Source organism: Mobula birostris, chromosome 3 (assembly GCF_030028105.1).
Source record: "Mobula birostris isolate sMobBir1 chromosome 3, sMobBir1.hap1, whole genome shotgun sequence".
Lineage (NCBI taxonomy): Eukaryota > Metazoa > Chordata > Chondrichthyes > Myliobatiformes > Myliobatidae > Mobula > Mobula birostris.
In genome coordinates this window covers 183,890,868-183,907,643 of record NC_092372.1, presented here as the reverse complement: position 1 = coordinate 183,907,643, position 16,776 = coordinate 183,890,868, and positions in this window count along the sequence as shown.

Sequence of the window (16,776 nt, the reverse complement as noted above, 5' to 3'; positions counted from 1 at the left end):
TCCGTGGCCTCCTCTACTGTAAAGATGAAGCCACATTCAGGTTGGAGGAACAACACCTTATATTCCGTCTGGGTAGCCTCCAACCTGATGGCATGAACATTGACTTCTCTAACTTCCGCTGATGCCCCACCTCCCCCTCGTACCCCATCCGTTATTTGTTTTTATACACACATTCTCTCACTCTCCTTTTTCTCCCTCTGTCCCTCTGACTATACCCCTTGCCCATCCTCTGGGTTTCCCCCCGGCCTTGTCTTTCTCCCTGGGCCTCCTGTCCCATGATCCTCTCATATCCCCTTTGCCAATCACCTGTCCAGCTCTTGGCTCCATCCCTCCCCCTCCTGTCTTCTCCTATCATTTTGGATCTCCCCCTCCCTCTCCCACTTTCAAATCTCTTACTAACTCTTCCTTCAGTTAGTCCTGATGAAGGGTCTCGGCCTGAAACGTCGACTGTACCTCTTCCTAGAGATGCTGCCTGGCCAGCTGCATTCACCAGCAACTTTGATGTGTGTTACAGCAATGTTTTTCATTCTACATTTTTCCATGTGCTGGGATTATTCATTTTTTTCTTAATAGTCTGCTTAAATATATTTTCTATTTATTTGGTCTTTTATGGTACTTTGCATCCCCTGTAAAATTTCTCTCCACTAGTATTGTCAGTTCGCTGTTTGCTGTGCTCTTGGTTTCTATAACATTTTGATCTAGTCCCGTAACTCTGCAATCAAGCATGTAGAATTCCCTTTACATTAATCCCGCTGGGTATTTGAGGTACATTGGAAGCCTCAGACTATCTCACTGGGGAGTTTGAGGACATTTGGGTGCTTAGGCTGTTTGAGCAGACACTACTCTAATTCCTTTCGGGTTTGCAGTCAGGACAATTGGATACTCTACTCACATATGCACAGATCTTTTTTTCAATCTTTTGCATTGCAGCTGAAACAAACTTTTGGCCAACACATTGCTCCTCCATCCTTTATCTCATGTAACTCTGTATTTTTTGGTCTCATGCTCTTTAGAATCTTACAGTCTATGATATTTAGTGCTTTTTGGTGGGAGTTGGTAGTGGGCTTTGTGCATAACTTTGAAAACTGCTCTGGAGGTGCAGTTGCTCATTTCAGCTTTTTCAAATCAAAGGACATTGAATGATCTACAAAATGCAATACATGTATGCCACATATACTATACATAGTGAAGGTCAATCATTCCTTACCTTGAAGCAATGATTTGAAGAAATTACTATCACTGTTATCCTAGCTTTGCTATCAGAGCTTGAATCCTATCCCTTAGACCAACTGTAATCTTTATACCTATATAAAATGCATCATAGTAGATCTTATCAGACATTCAAAGGGCTCTCCAGGGAACAACAATCTTGTTAACCCATTGGAAGATTCCATTTAAAGCAGCTTGCTTGTCCATTGCTTGGTTATAGCAGGTTCAACATTCAAAGTTCAAAGTAAATTTATTATCAAAGTACGTATTTGATACCACATACTACCATGAGTTTTACTTCCTTGCAGGCATTTACAGGGAAAAAGAAATACAGTAGAATTTTACTGAAAAACTACATAAGCAGACATGCTGGTTCAGGAGCCTATTGGTTGTAAGGTAATAACTGCTCCTGTACCCGGTGATGTAGGAACTAATGTTTCCCTTGCCCAGTGGTAGTGGCGAGAAGAGGGCATATCCTGGTTGGTGTGGATCTAGGTTAGCATGGACCAGATGAACCCAGGACCTGCTTTTGTGCTGCCGTGCTCATGATTCTATGATACATACTTCTTTCCTGTGGCAGCACCACATGTAGATGTACGAAATGCTGGGGAGGGCTTTGTCTGCGGTGAAAGGGCTGTACCCATCACTCTTAGTAGCTTTTTCCATTCCTGGGCTGTGTTCCCATACCGGGCTGTGTTCCCATACCAGGCTGTGATGCAACCAGTTAGGATCCACTGAGTATCTATAGAAGTTTGTCAAATTTTTTGTTGACATGCTGAACCTAAGCAAACTTCTAAGAAAGTAGAGGTGCTGTCATACCTTTTCTCATGATGACTCTTAAGGGCCGGTCCCAGGACAGATCCTCTGGTATGTTATTGTCAATTGCACTAATATGTTTTATACCATATTACCTCCTCACCTCTCAAATCCTGCAATCTTCATTGAATTCTTTGCACTTAATCGACTTTCCTATCTAGTTTTTCTTGCACCTGACTTGTTTTTTGTTTTTCTTGCTTTGTATCTATAACTAATCCAGTAAATTGTCATAGAGCCATACAACATGGAAATTCAACAAGCCAGCCAACTCAACATTGATCAGTATTCATCCATATTAATTCCATCTTCCAGCACCTTTGAAGGCAAGTCAAATGCTTCTTAAGTGCTCTCAATGACGCTCCTTCTACCACTGTCTCAGGCAAAAGATACCAGGTGCTCACCACTGTCAGAGTGAAACAGAACACTTTAGATTCTCTGTGAATCTCTTATCTCCTACTCCAAATCTATGCCCTCTAGTGTTATCTATCTCCAATATGGTGCTCAGTGGTGTGAGACCAAAAAATACTGTGATACATTGGTCTCCTGCAGCACAATGAACCATTGAGCACATCTGTATGAAAAGTTGTCGCAGAAAAACAGCATTCACCATCAGGGGCCCCTCCAGCCAGGACATGTTCTCTTCTCACCAATGCCATCAGGAAGAAGGTACAGGTGCCTCAAGACTCACATCACCAGGTTCAGGAACAGTTGTTACCCCTCAACCATCAGGCTCTTGAACCAAAGGGGATAACTTCACTTTCCCCATCACTGAAATGCTCCCACAACCTATGGACTCACTTTGAAGGACACTTCGTCTCATGTTCTTGATATGTATAGGTTATTTATTTATGATTATTATTTCTATATTTTTGTATTTGTACAGATTGATATCTTTTGCACATTGGTTGAACACCCAGTTGGTGAAGTTTTTCCTTTATTTTATTATGGCTATTATGCATTTATTGAGAATGCCCACAAGACAATTAATCTCAGGGTTGTATATGGTGACACATATGTACTTTGATAATAAATATACTTTGAACTTTGAAATGTTTCCTTCTGTTTATCCTAATACAGCCTGGCATCAGTACCTCAGTACCACATAGCCTCTCACTTTCTCTTGCTTTATCCTCTTGAAAAGTTTCCAGTTTATGGAGTTTCGGTGAAGTTTTATCACAGGTGTGGTGACTTTTCCCAGGGACATTTATAGAGAGAACAGGGCTCATCCAGTGTCCTGACAAGGAAACCATTACTCAATTTAGGTGTTTCCTTTTTAAGCTGCTTAACTAATGTATCCACTGAAAAAGAATAAAGGGGGACATACAGTGGATTCTAGTTAATTGGGCCATCGGTTAATCAGGGTAGTCACTTTTTTGGGACAAATCTTCATTTATTTAGGACACCATGCCATTTATTTGAGGCAGGAGATTGTTGCCAAACAGGTTCTAGCTAGTGTCAGTCATGTGCACTTGTGTGGCCGCTAGACTCTACACTGTGTTTCGAGCAAACAGTTTTTAAATAGCATCAGTTGCATACGTCTGTGTTCAAAAAGCAGCAATTTCTGTCACTGATAGTTGGTGAGAAATAAGCAGTAAGACAATATTCTGAACTGCTTTTCTCATTACAGTTTTAAGCATTCAGACTTGGAGAAATTAGAAACTGCTGGGAGAGAAAAGGAAATGATTTTGCTACTTCAACAAATGAGGAGACTATAAAGAATTTGAGTGTATTAGCAACCATCTTGAATGTGAAAATGAAAACAAAAATTTAGAGAGTGGAAGTGTTGAAAGCATTGTATGAAGGCAGTCATTATCTGCACTAGGCTTCTGCATTAATTACATACACTGGATAAATTCCTCTGTTAATAACTCAGGAACTAATATAGAGTTTATTGCTTGTGCTCTAATATGTTCTGTTTCATTTCAATACATAATTTGTCTTTTTTTCCTTTTTAACTACTTCCATGTAACTTTATTTAATTGGGCCAGCCTCTTATTTGGGCCAGCATATACTGGTTCCAATGTGCCCCAATTGAGCAGGAACCACTGAATATGTAAAAGTTGTAGTCACATGTGGCCACCAACTCTTTCAGAAGAATTGCTGGTAATATCCTAATATCCTCCTTATGCGTATTTTCCAGGCAAAAGTCAGAGGCCAGCTATGATCACAACTAACCTCCCGTTGCAGCAGATAAGCCCAAATAAATTGAACTAATTTGTCAACATGTTAGCACTTCCCTTGTCAACCCATGTTATTACTTCTGGATGTTTGAAGATTTAATCCTGAAATTGTTGAGCAGGCCAGTTATCTGTATTCCCAACTCCAAACTCTCAAAGGAAGCACTCAGCTCTGAGTTCATTTATAAGTCATGCAACTAAGTTTCTTGTCATGGGCATACATACGCAATGTATAAAAGTTATGAAAGTTAGGTTATTGCAAGCAGCAGCTTAGTTTATTACAAACATGACAAACATAAATTACATAAATTTAAATGAACGTAAATTATACACATTTTACACAACAAAGTAAACATAATGACTTTAGTGTACGTTGAGCAAAATATAGTTTAAGGTACAATTTGGTTTTACTAGGTCAGTTCAAGAATTTGATGGCAACAGGTTCAACCTGTTGTTGAACCTTGAAGCAAAATTATCAGGAGGGCAGCGGTAATAATTGAAGGATATTCTCAAGGTCCTCCTAGGCCCAACGCATTGATGAAATTGTGTAGAACGCTCACTAGTGGGTCTACTTTGTTAGGACTATGAGGAGATGGGATGTGTCTCTTAAAAATTTCTATAGATGTACGGTGTAGAGCATTCACAACTTGGGATGGATGCTTCATGCACAAGATGATAAGAGAACACAGAGGGCTGTAAACTCACCCAGTCCTATCATTGGCTCAACCATCCTCACCCGAGAGGATATAAGACCATAAAACCATAAGACAAAGGAACAGAAGTCGGCCATTCGGCCCATCGAGTCTGCTCCGCCATTTAATCGTGAGCTGATCCAATCTCCCATTTAGTCCCACTCCCCCGCCTTCTCACCATAACCTTTGATGCCCTGGCTGCTCAGATAACTATCAATCTCTGCCTTAAATACACCCAATGACTTGGCCTCCACTGCTGCCCGTGGCAACAAATTCCATAGATTCACCACCCTCTGGCTAAAAAAATTTCTTCGCATTTCTGTTCTGAATGGGCGCCCTTCAATCCTTAAGTCATGCCCTCTCGTACTAGATTCCCCCATCATGGGAAACAACTTTGCCACATCCACTCTGTCCATGCCTTTCAACATTCGAAATGTTTCTATGAGGTCTCCCCTCATTCTTCTAAACTCCAAGGAATACAGTCCAAGAGCGGACAAACGTTCCTCATATGTTAACCCTCTCGTTCCCAGAATCATTCTAGTGAATCTTCTCTGTACCCTCTCCAGCGTCAGCACATCCTTGCTTAAATAGGAAGACCAAAACTGCCCACAGTACTCCAAGTGAGGTCTCACCAGTGCCTTATAGAGCCTCAACATCACATCCCTGCTCCTATAGTCTATTCCTCTAGAAATGAATGCCAACATTGCATTCGTCTTCTTCACTACCGACTCAACCTGGAGGTTAACCTTAAGGGTATCCTGTACGAGGACTCCCAAGTCCCGTTGCATCTCAGAACTTTGAATTCTTTCCCCATTTAAATAATAGTCTGCCCGTTTATTTCTTCTGCCAAAGTGCATAACCATACACTTTCCAACATTGTATTTCATTTGCCACTTCTTTGCTCATTCTTCCAATTTATCCAAGTCTCTCTGCAGACTCTCTGTTTCCTCAGCACTACCGGCCCCTCCACCTATCTTCGTATCATCAGCAAACTTAGCCACAAAGCCATCTATTCCATAATCCAAATCGTTGATGTACAATATAAAAAGAAGCGGCCCCAACACGGACCCCTGTGGAACACCACTGGTAACTGGCAGCCAACCAGAATAGGATCCCGTTATTCCCACTCTCTGTTTCCTGCCAATCAGCCTTTGCTCTATCCACGTGTGCAACTTTCCCATAATTCCATGGGCTCTTATCTTGTTAAGTAGCCTCATGTGTGGCACCTTGTCAAAGGCCTTCTGAAAATCCAAATATACAACATCCACTGCATCTCTCTTGTCTAGCCTACTGGTAATTTCCTCAAAAAATTGTAATAGGTTTGTCAGGCAGGATTTTCCTTTAAGGAATCCATGCTGAGTTCTGCCTATCTTGTCATTTGCCTACAGGTACTCTGTAACCTCATCCTTGACAATCGACTCCAACAATTTCCCAACGACCGATGTCAAGCTAACAGGTCTATAATTTCCTTTTTGCTTCCTTACCCCCTTCTTAAATAGCGGAGTGACATTTGCAATCTTCCAGTCCTCCGGAACCATGCCAGAATCTATCCTTTTGAAAGGTCATCGCTAATGCCTCCGCAATCTCCACAGCTACTTCCTTCAGAACACAAGGGTGGATTCCATCTGGTCCGGGAGATTTATCTACCTTTAGACTATTCATCTTCCTGAGTACTTTCTCTGTCGTAATTGTGACTGTGCACACTTCTCTTCCCTGTCACCCTTGAGTGTCCGAAGACACATCTTATGTTCAAGATGTGATGATTCAAGAAGGCAGTATCCATCACTAGGTTCAGTTCTTGGTACTATCAGCAAGAAGGAGGTACAGGAACCTGGAGACCCACACTCAATGATTTAGGAAGAGCTTCTTCCCCTCTGCCATCAGATTTCTGAGTGAGTCATGAACACACCATCACTACCTTGTCATTCCTTTATTCCCACTTACAGTATTTATTTTTGTAATGTATGGTAACTTTTATGTCTTTGCACTGCATTTGCTGTGAAACAAATCTCCCATCATATAATTCAGTGATAGTAAAGCTGATTCTGATTTCATAGGCTGGGCTAGTTTTTCCTGGTGTAGAGGAGTCTGAGGGATGACCTAGTAGAAGTATATAAGATTATAGGAGGTATAGATAGGGTAGATAATCAAATCTCTTTTTCTTTGCCTGAAACGTTGACTATACTTTTTTCCACAAATGCTGCCTGTAGCATTTTATGTGTGTTGCTTGGATTTCCACATCTGCAGATATTCTCTTGTTTCTCTTTTTCTCATGGTAGGGATATAAAGAAAACATGAGGGCGTAAGTTTGAAGTACAATGAAAGAGTTTGAAAAAGTTTCTGAGGAGAAAGGTTTTACATAGAGTGCAGCCAATGTGCAAGAGGAGACGACGGAATCAGATACAATTACTACATTTAAGTGGCATTTAAACACTTAAACAAGCAAGACATTGAAGGATTCAGTCTGAATGCAGGCAGTGAGGAATGACTGTAAAGGGACAAAAAGGTCAGCATGCATGTGGTGGGTATAAGGGCCTGTAGAAATTTATGACTCCATAACTGAATAACTTACTCAGTTAAGAAGGGACATTGGGAAAACCATGAAATCTGGTCCATTTGTTGGGACCATACTGGAACTCAGTGAGAGCAGCAAATGATGCACACCACTTCCAAATCCAGCCATTTCACTGCCCCGTTGAACACCTTATATTCCACCTGTAGAAATCTAGTTATCCTTGACCCTGGAGGATGCTGCAGAATATGAAAAGATTTCTGCTGGCTCTCATAGAAGTCTGGATCACATTCTCCTTGCTCCAATGAAATGGGAGCCAAGGAAACATGCTGGCACAAGTAGCCATAGCCAAGGGGTCTGCACACTTCGAGGCAGCAGATTGGATCTAAGGAGAACATTGAAACATTTAAATTAGAGCTGGGGCCACTATGCAGGTAGAAGAAATCAGATAATGCGAAAATAGGTCACTTGGTTGACAATGAGGAGGAAACCTTTATATTGAAGGGAAATGGAAATGATCTGCTCAGCAAAATATAAAATAGCATTTAATCCGGAATCATTTGAGAAGGAGTGACAAGGCAAGATAAATACAATAAACATACGAGAAGGAAGATTATATTAGGATTATATCCAATACATGACAGACTACAGTGTGAATAGTGCGTACTGTTCTGCCTACCTTATGGCACTGGAGCAGATGCTTTGGTGATTAACAAGATTACTGTCAGGATTGCAAAGCTATGGCAAGGAAAGATCGGATAAAATGGAACTGTATTCATTGGAGCACAGCAAGCTGAATGCAGACTAATTAAACTGTATGAAATAATGAGGCATCTAATTAGAATATGAAGGAAATGCAAGAAAATGAAACTGGCTTCAGGAAAGCAACTTGGTCTGCATGGATGATTGGAGCTGAAGCGTCTATTTCCGTACTGTATAACTCTATGATTCTATATCCTCCTTGGCCTATTTCCCCAAAATATTCCAACTGTATCTCCCAGTCCTTGAATCCTCAACTTGTGGATTATTTCTGACCTTTTTTTTTTCAACTGGGTCTATTCCAAAGAAGACAACCACAAATTCTCTAGCTTAACTTATGGTTGATGCTCCTCACCCTAGGAAATCTTTTCTTCATCTTCCCTAGATTATTCACAACCTAAAATTTTGGTGACCACAACTAGATGTCAAGGAGTGGCCTTAACACTATTTGATACAGTGTTCAAAATATATCTCCTTTTATTCTTTGTGTCACTCTTTGTGAATCCAGGAACTAACCACTCTCTCAGCATGCCCTGACACTTTTTAGATAGGTGTGCAGAAGTCCCTCTGTTGTGAAACGCTGTTCAGAATGGTGCCACTTGGTCAATATTATCTCTCCTTCCTTCTGCTAAATTTTACCATTTTACACTTTTTAGTGCCCAATTTCAACCACTTGTCTAACCACTTGACACCCTCACCCACCACCTACACAGCTGATCTTCCCTTGTTGAATTTTATGCTCTTTTTATTGTTTTCTGCGCTTCCAAGCTTTGTGTCATCAGCAAGTTTGAAAAACTTATCCTGAAAATTCAGGTTCTTGTCGGTCTCAACATTGACACCTATTGACCACATTCTCTATCTGACAAACAAACATTTATTACAATGTTCTACTTTCCTGCTTTTATGTTGATTGCTGCCGTGCCATTAGTTTCACGGGTCTCAATTTTGCCCATCAGCTTTTTGACTGGAACTTGATTGTAAGCCTTCAGAAAATCCATGTAGATAACAGCTTCCATATTCCCTTCATCAACCTATTTTGTTGGGCCATCAAGGAACTCAGTCAGGTTAGTCAATAGCAGTGTACCTTTAAATAATTCATGCTGGCTCTATTTTATTGATTCAGACTTATCCATGTGCCATTAATGCTTTTACTGATTACGTTTTTCTGAAAGCTTCCTTATGAATAAAGCTGAACTGACTGATCTGTTGTTGTTTGTATTTTGTCAAATTCATTTTGAACAAGTATGTTATATTTGCCATTTTTCCAATCTCCAGGACCTTGCCTGAACATAGTCAGAAATGGAAGATTTATGCTTATAGCAGGGGTGTGTTTCCCAGCTCAATTATCTGTCTGTCCTTCACACAAAATAATTACACAGTTTTCTTCCATTATATGTCTAAGGTTATTAGGAAAAACAGTTCAGGAGTGTGATGACAGAAGATCATTAAATGCTTAACAGAAACTCTAAACTTATTCCACTCTCCAAAGATGGTGTCTGGTTTAAGACCATAAGACATGGGAGTAGAATTAGGCCATTTGGCCCATTGAGTCTGCTCTGCCATTCTATCATGCCTGATTTATTATCCCTCTCAATCCCATTCTCTTGCTTTCTCTCCGTAACCATTGACACCTGACTAATCAAGAACCTATCAACCTCAACTTTAAATATACCCAATGACTTGGCCTCCACAGCCATTTCTGGTAATGAATTCCACAGATTCACTACTCTTTGCCTAAAGAAATTTCTCCTTTTCTCAGCAAACAACAGGAATTCTGCAGATATGGACAGAGCGTAGGTGTTCAGCAAAGCGGTCTGCCACTGGGAGAGACTGGGCCACCATTCAGGGCCCCAGACAGTCCTTCCAGGTGAGGCGACACTTCACCTGTGAGTCGGCTGGGGTGATATACTGCGTCCGGTGCTCCCGATGTGGCCTTCTACATATTGGCGAGACCCAACGCAGACTGGGAGACCGCTTTGCTGAACACCTACACTCTGTCCGCCAGAGAAAGCAGGATCTCCCAGTGGCCACACATTTTAATTCCACATCCCATTCCCATTCTGACATGTCTATCCACGGCCTCCTCTACTATAAAGATGAAGCCACACTCAGGTTGGAGGAACAACACCTTAGATTCCGTCTGGGTAGCCTCCAACCTGATGGCATGAACATTGACTTCTCTAACTTCCGCTAATGCCCCACCTCCTCCTCGTACCCCATCCGTTATTTATATTTATACACACATTCTTTCTTTCACTCTCCTTTTTCTCCCTCTGTCCCTCTGACTATACCCCTTGCCCATCCCCTGGGTTCCCCCCCACCCCCTTGTCTTTCTCACTGGGCCTCCTGTCCCATAATCCTCTCATATCCCCTTTGCCTATCACCTGTCCAGCTCTTGGCTCCATCCCTCCCCCTCCTGTCTTCTCCTATCATTTTGGATCTCCCCCTCCCCCTCCCACTTTCAAATCTCTTACTAACTCTTCCTTCAGTTAGTCCTGACGAAAGGTCTCGGCCGGAAACGTCGACTGTACCTCTTCCTAGAGATGCTGCCTGTTGCATTCACCAGCAACTTTGATGTGTGTTGCTTCTCCTTTTCTCCGTTCTAAATGGACATCCCTCTATTCCGAGACTGTGCCCTCTGGTCCTAGACTCACTACAGGAAACATCCCTCTCTATCTCTCTATCTAGGCCTTTCATTATTCGATAGATTTCAATGAGATTTCTCCCACCCCGCATTCTGCTAAACTTCAGAGACTACAAGCCTAGAACCATCAGATGCTCCTTTTACATCAACCCTTTAATTCCTGGAATAATTCCTGTGAACCTCCTCTGGACCCTCTCCAATGCCAGCACATCTGTTCTTAGATAAAGGACCCAAAACTGCTCACAATACTCCGAGTGGTCTAACCAATGCTTTAAAAAGCCTCAGCATGATATCCTTGCTCTTACATTCTAGTCCTCTTGAAATGAATGCTAACATTGTATTTGCCTTCCTCAGCAGCAACTCAACCTGCAAGCCAACCTTTAGGGAATCCTGCACAAGGACTCCCAAGTCCATTTATGCCTCAGAGTTTTGAATTTTCTCCGTTTAGAAAATAGTCTGTGTCTTTATTCCTTCTGTGCAAGTGTGTGACCACCTACTTTCCTACACAATATTCCACTTGTCACTTTTTGCCCGTTCTTCTAATCTGTCCTTCTGAAGACTCACTACGTTCTCCACACTACCTGCCCCCCCCCCCCCCCCATCTATCTATATATCATTTCCAAACTTGGGCACAATTCTGCCATCCAAATCATGGGCATGTAACATCAAAAGAAGTGGCTATTCATTGGCAGCTAATCAGAAAAGACCTCCTTTATTCCCACTCTTTGCCTCCTGCCAGTCAGCTAATTTTCTATCCATGCTAGTATTTTCCTGTAATACCAGGGGCTCTTCTTAACTTGTTAAGCAGCCTCATGTATTGCACCTTGTCAAAGGTCTTCTGAAAATCCAAGTAAACAACATCCACTGACTCTCCTTTGTCCATCCTGCCTGTTATTCCCATGAAGATTTTCCCTTAAGGAAAACATGCTGACTTGTGTCTATTTTATCTTGTGCCTCCAAGTACACTGAAAGTTCATTCTTAATAATAAACTCTAACATCTTCTAAACCACTGAAGTCAGGCTAACTGACCTACAATTTCCTTTCATCTATCTCCCTTCCTTCTTAAAGAATGGAGTGACGTTTGCAATTTTCCATTTTGCTGGAACCATTCCAGAATCTAGTGGCCCTTGGAAGATCATTACCTATGCCCCCATAATCTCTTCAGCTACCTCCTTCAAAACCCTGTTCATCTGGTCCAGGTGATATATCTACCTTCAGGCCTCTCAGCTTCCCAAACACCTTCTCCCTAGTAATAGCAACTACACTCACTTCTGCCCCCTTAACCTCTTGAATTTCTAGCATATTGCTAGTGTCTTCCACAGCGACGAAGGATTCAAAATACTTATACAATTTGTCCATCATTTCTTTGTTCCCATTATTACCTCCCCAGTGAAAATTTCCAGCCATTCAATATCCATTTTCACCTCTCTTTTACTCTTCATATATCTGGGCCAAAAAACATTTGGTATCCTCTTTTATATAACAGGCTAGTTTACCTTCATATTTCATCTTTCCTCCCCTTGCGGCTCTCCTTTTTAGCTGCCTTCTGCACAGGGTCATAGGTTCCAGTTAAGAAGGGAAATGTTTAAAGGAGCTGAGTAAGGCAAGTTTTTTTTTTCACTCTTAGAGTGGCGAGTTCCTGGAATGTGTGCCAGGGAGGTGTTCGGAGCAGAAGTGATAACAATATTTAAAAGGCATTTATTCTGACATGATGGCCGATGCTTACATGGCAGCCCGAGCAGCCCACTACTATATTGTACTTTCTGTGTTCCATGTTCTGTGTTCATGTGTACAGGTCAAGACACTTACTCTGTTCCTTTATCCGCTATACCCAAAGACTTAACTTTTTGTAAGATTTCAAGGAATTACGAGCAAGTTTTTCATAAAGAGGCCAAAATGCCAGCGTTAGGGTGATACAGAGAATGGGGAAAGATGTCTAAATTAACTTCATCTTTGATTATTCCACTAACTGAAGAGAGAAAACATTAAACAAACAGGATTGTGGCATGGAATCACAAGAGATGTGGCAAGGGGAAGTAGACAAATAGAAAAGGAAGGAGAAGTGGGAAGATATAATACTGCTGTAACATTGTATGGAGACTACAGTTACATGCCATAGCAAAGCTGTGATTTTGCTATCAATGATGCAAACAGAAATTATCCTTTTATCAGCTTCTCGCATTGGTACGAAATCTGGAATCCAGGTACAGTTGCAAGATCTTTTACCTCCCATTTTTGATTTTATACCATTGCAAATTCACTGTTCTTCGTGATACAGTGGGCCAGATTATATTCCATAGGACGTCCAGTAGGTGATTTTGCAGTCAACTCTGGAGTTGTCAGGAGTCATAGCTCGGTTGTTTTAATGATGGCAGAGAGGTTTAAATAATGTGGAGCAGCTGCACCAGCAACTATGGGCAGGTTAGTTAGATCCATGATTTGGATAAGAAATGCACCTGACAGATGGAGCTTGTGTGTGTAATTAATACAGAGTGCCACTTTGAAGATGTGATTGATCCACATCTCAACATCACTCACTTAAATACTGTCAGTTAAAAATAACCAAAATGAAATTAAATCTTTAGTCTTATTATTTCGCTTAAATTGGTATTTCAGTGTTATATTGGCTCTTTGCTTAAAAATTGACCACCTCCACCAACAGAACAAAAGCTAATTAATAATTTGATATTATACTCCATATCTTGTTGATGTCATGGAAAAGTGACATCATGAAAATGGATCTCTGCAATATTAAGTTATGACCTTACACTGTGAGGTTCATGAACTGATGTAACATGACATGTAATCATGATCAAAGTCCTGCGGGCTTGACATCTTCACTTGAAAATTAAGTTTAAGATGAAGTCATTCATTTTGATTTACTTAGAAAGGAGACATTGTAGGAGCACAAGATTAGATTGTGTTTTACTGTATGTTTCATGCATAACACTGAATCCTTAGTACCAAACTATTTACTTGTATTTATAACTATGAGGCAGTAAATGTGGGCCTGATTTATTTCTTAATTAAAAGATACGTTGAGGCATAAATAAGATGGACGTAATCGATTAAAACTGACTACCTATAAATATGCCCCAGAATTTCTTATTTAACTCTGCAATGGTGTTTCCCTGTCGACACGTCCTCTGATGGTTTGGAAATACAGATTGTCTGCCATCTGGCTCACTCATTGGAGCAGGACATAAGCCAGAGGATTCAGAGTACACATGGGGTGTGGGGTATAAATTGTGGGCAGAGCATGTGGCCGGATCTGAAAATGGGAACCAGAGATAAGACAGGTGGGCGGGTTTCCCACTCCTTTGGGTTTATTCTACTATCTTGTGAGAGGTAAAATGATAAAGAAGTGTTTGGATATTCTTAAGGAATAACATCCAATAGTCTAGAATGTATCACCAGTGCTGGTTTCTTGTATCTTTACTGTAGTTTTCTTTAAAACTGCTAACCTGTATTTAAATTAATATATCTAAATTATCCAATATAATTCTTCCAAATTTATCTCCAATGTTGTCCTCTTGGTGGAACTGTACTCAGGAAATCTTGTTTTCTGCAACTTAAACCTGTTGTTATTCTGTTGTATATCGAACTGTTTGGCATTCCTGATGTTTAGTCTGTGGTTGTATAACATAGAACCAGGCCCTTCACGAATCTCCAGATCACCTCTTCAAAAAAACTCAAGCAAATTTGTGAAACTTGATTTCCCAGACATAAAACCATGCTGATGCCACTTTCATTCACCACTGGAATGGGTACCTGGATTTGCAACAGCAAATCCTACCGTTCCGATGTGTGAGAGGTGGTAGAAGAGGCCGGTATCTTTTGTGTAGATAAACATTCATTGGAATTTACAGATTATAAGTTGTTACAGATTTCTGAAAATCACTGCTACAGAAAATATTTTTCATATGAAAGGCTACTGGAAAGACATTTCATCCACTATCTCAGTCCACTCACTTTATGCTAGAGTTAAAGGGAGGTTGTTGAATGCCAATTAATACAGCTGTTGGATGTTGCTTCAGGAGTCCCTTGGGACAGTGCTTTCCAATTACAGAAAGTACAACAGCAACTTGCTGACCTTTTCCTCAGCTCCTCCTTGACCTGCAATCTCTACCACACAAAACAAGAACAGCAATAAAAATAAAAATGTTGGAAACACTCAGCAGGTCAAGCAGAATCCACGGAAAGAGAAACAGAGTTAATGTTTCAAGCCAAGGACCCCACTTCATGACAAGAGTTTGGTTTCAGTTCCACTATTTAAGTCCCTTACCAAGTCTAGCACCACCCCATATTAGAAAGTTGTATTGATTCAGTTTCAATGTTAAAATCCTGAAAATATCTCTTTGTGGGAGCTCTTTCGAAACACTGAACACAGTAGTTTAAATGGCCACACCGATGCCTTCTCAAAGGAAATTAGGGGTGGACAATAAGTGATACAAAGCCTGTGTTCCAGCTCCTAGTCAACAGTCTTCAAATTGCCATATCTAGGGTGACTTTTCCTAACATAGTTTCAAAAATATTATTTCTCACATATTTATGAGTGTTTAAGTTATAGACATTATGATTCTTTGGTCTGCAGAAACAGAATGTAAATATCTAACTATTTAGTGAATGTGTATGTAGTTATTCACTTATAACTATATTTAGAACCACATTGCTTTGAAGTTAAAGCCTGGTGGCTTTTCATTTGGTTTAATATACTGTGGGTGTTAAAGTAAGTGGTACTAGATTTTTTTTACCATAACGTTTGCACTCACATATAATTTGGTAATATCTGATCCTCAGTGGTAACCACTATCATTTTGAATGACCATTTTCCCATTCTGCATTTTATAAATACCTCAGAAGTGGATCTGGTGTTTCAAAGTTCCTGGGTTATGTGAATGGATAATCACTGCACATTCAAAATGCATTCCTATTAAATGTGTCATCTGCTGACGACAACACCAACTTTGAAGAATAAAGTTAACACACTGTATAGTTAGTTTTTAACATTTGGAGAATAAGTAAAATTAAGGAAGTTTTATAATTACAGGTAGTTCCCAGGTTGTTCATCATTCTGTTCCTGAGAACAGTCTGTAAGCCCATTTCTCTGTTATATTGCTCTACATTTGCAGTAGTTTTTTTAAATGTAATTTCATTTTATCCAATATTCACTCTAACTCTACCCATTCCTCAATTACTAACAACTTTTGGACTATTCTAATGGTGTTTAGTATTGAGGTTTTCTGAAGATTTACATAAATATTACTGTGTAGGCTGAATTGTTTAATGCTACTGTGTAGTGACTTTGGGATGATACCAGTTGTAGATATCAATATTTGGACAATATATACCCTGTTCATCTTCCACAGTCTTTCAATTTCCTTGTTTAATTCAGCATATTTCAGGTGTTTTCACTTATTGATTTCTGCATGTTGTGTGGGTTTGGAATGGCTATATCTATTAAGTAAACTGTTCTTGCTTGTTTACCCTGTAATATTATATACAGACAGTTTTTATGGATCATCCTATCTGTAATAATGGATCGGTCATGATATAATTTGTAGGACTGTGACTCTATAACTAGATCGCGCTTGTACTTATAATAAGGTATAGTGTCTGTTATGAGCTTGCATTTTAAAACAAGATTTTGGTGAATGGTGTTTGCTACTCGATTGAGCCTGTGAAAGTAAACAGATTGAGTTAAACTTCTGCAGGATCCTGTATTGTGTTGGATTGCTTCAGGCTTCTCTTCTCATTTTCTGCCTTATTGCCTTGAATTTGTTGGTCCTTTATGATGTATTTTTGATTTTTTTTTGTGTTAACCACCTGGTCCTGTATTGCAACCTCCACAAATTATCCTCCTGGCAATGAACACTCTCCTATAATAAAGTTTCATAGCAAGACTCTGAAAATCATGATTGCTTCTTGCTTCTCAGAAGTCACTTATCATGCAGGCATTTAATCAA